This window comes from Synchiropus splendidus, chromosome 8, assembly GCF_027744825.2.
Source record: "Synchiropus splendidus isolate RoL2022-P1 chromosome 8, RoL_Sspl_1.0, whole genome shotgun sequence".
In the NCBI taxonomy this organism is placed as follows: Eukaryota; Metazoa; Chordata; class Actinopteri; order Syngnathiformes; family Callionymidae; genus Synchiropus; species Synchiropus splendidus.
Window position 1 is genome coordinate 15,998,322 of NC_071341.1, and position 4,967 is coordinate 16,003,288.

The window sequence follows — 4,967 nt, forward strand, 5'->3', positions numbered from 1 at the left end:
AAGCTCCTCGCCCAGGCCCAGCCCCAGCCCAGTGAGGCCTCTTTGGGCTCCAGTGTGGTCTACCAGGAGTAGCCGGCCTTATAAAACTGAACATGGGGCCTGATGACTCACAGCAACATCTTAGATTTATTAGGACGCAAAAGCTCACGGAAGGTGAGCCGTGATACTTTGATGTACGTTACACTGACTGGCAAAGCTCATGGAAAAAGCCCTTTGTTGATACCGTGTTTCCACCAAGGGGTTATGGGTAGCTTTGTCTCAGGACGGTGACTACTGTCTCAGGTATCTGACCCATCCTCACTCCCATGGTTGGTATGTTGATGCTGGGAAAGTGGACCTTTGCATCCAATGCCGACGCCAAAGGCAGTCTTCAGTGTTGCAGTGTTGACACATTAGGTTTTCAATTGAAGCACTTGTTCTGCAGCACGTCACGTAAAAGAAAGGCAGAGGATGGAGTTAGGTCAACCATGGGATGGCACTTCTTTCGCTCCATACTCAACAATGTGTCAATTGCCAGTTACATCCCCTCAAACAGCACGGTGAGGAGGCCAGCCAGTTGATACCGACAGTGGCATCCGATGTAATTCAGTGAAGAGAACATTTTCCTGTGCCTCGTGTGCCACGCATCTCGCACAGCCCCCCTGCCTGGAAAGCTACGCCGGAAGGAAAACATTCTGTACTCACAACTAGCATGTCAATGCATTGACATTACGCCATGGGAGTGAGGATGGGGTGTTACCCTTGGCCTCTTTGGTGTCCCACTTTGGTGTAGCACCCTTTTTGGGGGATGAGGACCGTGATGACAGATATTAGTACCCTTATCTGCCTCTTTGGGACCACTGGCAAATCATACTTACAGATGATCTGGGTTTGGGTATGCGCCCTTTTGGCAGTGAAAACACTTTATATGGGTAACCACCCAAGACCAACCAACCCTGCCCACCCAGTGGAAACAAGACAGAATGGCTTTCAATTGGGACATCTACAACTACTTCCAAACCCACACCAGACGGCTTCCTTTCATCCATGTTTGAGCTCTGTCAGAACGAACACATTGTTTATGAGCAATGTATTCAATCTTTTCTTGAGCTCAGATTTTTGGTTGAAAATGCAATGTGCCACGACAGTTTTCTCCAGTCATGCCTGGTTACACCAATGTGCCTGTCAGTGCCTGAATCTCTGAATGACAGCGGCTTGAAAGAGGGTGATGGTAAAAAGTTGTGGGAGCTGCTGTGACAGGCTCTGGGACCAGTAAAAGATAATTATAGTGATAGAAGCGGCAATACCAATGTGTCCTAATCCAGAATCTGGTGCCTCATCACAACCTTGTTGCGCTGAAAAGATAAGAGTTATGTAAGTCAGTCACTATGAGGAGGCCGGCGTTGACAACCGTGTGTGTTTATACAGTTTAGGCACCTGAAGCAACAATGGCCTTTGAGCAGCTGTGTGTTTGTGCAGCAGAACTGAGCAGCAGCAGGACACCGTCAGCTCTAGCTGAGTCCACAGGAACAGCATCAGGCCTCTTCACTGCTCCACTCTTAAACACCGGTTGGGGCAGCGGACGTGTAATCGCTAAAGTCATCGCTTAAAATAGCCTTTGGAAAGCAGCCACATGCAGCGATTCAGATCAGATAGTTTCAATTCTTCCAGATATATTTTCTTCCACCATATTTGTTTGCCTCTTCACACCAGATAGAGGGTTTTAGTTCTGATGACTCTAGGTTCGTGCTTCAGGCTTCACTGCTGAGTGGCATAAAAGGTGTTTTTCGGCAACATGTTCTCACTGCTATTCTTATTGCTCGATCTTTTTCCACTTCAGGCATCGACATGAAACCGTAATACACATGCCACACTTGTTTGTAATGCTCTCGCTTAAATTGACGTGAGGCAGCTTATGGGTTAGTAGACCCATCTAAGTAGGGGTAGACTGGACGTTATTCGACTTGACACTATATGGATATGCATTTCTTAAGAACGGAGCCCTACCAAGAACTTTCGCCTTCATCGTGGTTCTGAAGTCATTCTCCACCGAGTCAGTCCAGATTTACATGGTGAAACGTCTGTCCACACACCCAGCCCAACTACTCTGTGCTTCTTGTGGAGAGACAAAAGACTAAAGAGATTGGGGCTTACATCATCACTTTCAGAACATTAGGTCATTCCGACAAAGAATCTATCTCCTCTGTAACCAAATGTGGTTCCATGAATGAAAATGTGTGTGGACGAAAAGCCTTTGTTGTTTAACCTTTGTCTTACCTGAAGGCGAACTCCAGGGGCAAGAATGGTACAAACGCCTGCTTCATCTCTCTGTCTCGCTGTCGTGGCACCTTTTGGCAAGACACCTTTCCCATCTTGCATGGGTTGAATGTGTGTGAACACAAACCAATTGGACCTTCGCCCCAAACTTGAGTTCCTCTGGTGATGTAGAGTTTGATGTGGACATCTCAAGCAGAAGCACTGTGAAGGTTTGAACTAACAGCTCCAGCTGCATACGTCCAAACAATACACACAGAGTGTGTAGAGGCACGACTGGAGGGAAACGGACTTGGGCCATTACCTGAGAGGACCCTGAGAGAGGCAGTGATGGGCTGATGAGCCTTCATGTAGAACAGGCTTTACAAGCTAGCAGCTTCAAATCGTTTGATCACACTTTCATTGGTCATTATGCCTCGAACGGAACTGCTTTCAATAAAAGTGAATCATAAATTGATCTGCACATGAAAGGGAGAAACACCTGGACACTATTACGCTGAAAGACATGAAGTGCAGCAAGGATCGGTCGTATAAACTCGCCATGAGGATCGTGTTAGTGATAAAAGAACACCTGCTCCATTGTCAGTGTGAAGCGTGCACATCTTGTGTAACACGTTCCCCGGCCCCAGTTTGTTTTCAGAGGAAGCAGCATGTTCTGGGCTGGGCTTCGATCTGTGGCAGGAGGTGTCAGCAGTTTGTTTCAGGACCATCAAAAAGCCCAAGGGCTCAAAGGAAGCAGCTGCTGAAAAACACTGACTCGAAGGATAAGCCTACTTGACTTTGACTTCCCTCCAGGACCATTCCACAACCCTGCAGAAGATTTATGAGCGTCTTGAAGCTGCCTCCCGCTGGGAACGGCTCAGAAGTTTCATATTCTTGTCGCCCAAACCAAAGTGGTGTTGTCTTGTCAAGGCAGCTAATGAGCTTGTTTTCGTGGCGATAGAATGTGCTCATCATTCCACCTGAGATGACGCAGAACACCACTTGGCTGCAGATCAAGAAGAGGTGAGGTGAGATGGGAGCAGGTTCAAGTACGCTGATCGTGTTTCACGTGGCTGCCTTGTTTGTGAGTTGGGTCGAGGAGATTCCAACGGGGAGCACCGCAGGAATATGTTTTCCCCAGGGTAATGCGAGCTGCTGCAGAACAAGATGGTGCAGATCGCATGTCCACCGCAGCTAAGACAAAGCTTAGGACAGGTATTTGCCTCGGTCGCGCCGGAGCTGCTGCCGTGTGTCAGTGGGTTCACTGTTTTCATGTGTACAGTGTGTGTGTGTGTTTAATTTTCCATGCAGTCACTGCCCTTAAGTCTGCATCTTACCAACGGGTCTGGACCTGCTCGCCTCATTCCCACTCCAGCCTCGTGGGCTGCCAGTAATCCCTGGAGAACTGAGGGAGAGGGGTGGGGCCTGTCGGTGGGGGTGGAGATGGACTAGGTGCCGGAGATAGTAGAAATATGTGCGTATGGCACGCGTCCACGCACCGGTGCCAAGAGCGGGGCTGTGCATCCAGGAGCGCTAGCTCAGGCGCTGTTCTTCCTCAGTCAGCCCTCAGCCGGGCCAGAGCAAACAGGCATCCAGTGGTCGGCCAGGAATAGACCACACACACCTGGCCAGCCTCACTTTTCCACTGGTGGACGTCTCTACTGAGGCTGGACGCAAAGACGTTTCAAATAAAAAGTGTTATTCACATGCTCAGTGTGGCGTGTCCCACCAGCAAGTTATATTTAGAGCCGTGAAGCTCCAGGTCATGTTGGGTGACTGAGAGCTGGAGTTCATGACTTGAAAATCACACTCATAACTAAGAGTGCTGTGAACCTGCTGGCTGAGTAACTGGAGCCTCTGGTGAAACCCGCACAATCATGGGGCGACCTGATACCAGTGTTCACCCAACCACCTCATCTAGTGTGAAAGAAGTTCCTCATAAAACGCTTGTCCTGCTGCATTTGGAGTTGAAGGCTGAAATACAAAACGGCATCGTTTCTGCTGCCATGGGAAGAAATATGAGCTCAGCTGAGGGTTCCACAAAAGAAAGTTTGACAGTGAACTTCCTCAGCCGGAGTCCTTTTCCGCTGCTGCAGGAAACTCAGGACGAGATTTTTGTCACTTGTGCATGAAACACCCAGGTTTGTCATTTGCGATTGACAACCCACATCTTTTTGGGTTCAACCATGGACTGCAAACTGCAGCCACACCAGAAGCTCACCATGGTGTGAAAACCTGCCCGTGTCCCACATCAACTTCTGACGGTGCAAGCAATAATTACTGGATTCTGCTGTTGATGTTCTAAGGGCGGATTTGGAAACCCGCCTGACTGTTGGGTTTCATCCCACGGGTGCTTCTCTAGTGGCACCTGAAATGGCTGCATCTTTATAAACCCGGTTCCATTCCTTCTCTTCCTGTGTTCCTGACCTTCAACCTTGTTTCCTGGACCTTGTTCTTCTGATGACTGGAGTTGTGTTCGGGCTTTTGCTGAGCTGCTCTCTACACTGCCGGCCTGGTTTATTAGATAACAAACTCTGTTGTTCCCAAATCTGTCGGGTTCGCCCAGTCACATGATCGAACCCAGATGAGAGGGTAATGGAAGCAGCTCTGAAGTTTAACGGGGAGCATTAGGCCGACCACTGGGGGCACCTTTACTCCGCAAGTGTTTCCATTAACAACCAAAGCAACAATAGAGTTCCAGTAAATGGAAATGTTTATTTATTTGCCCATCA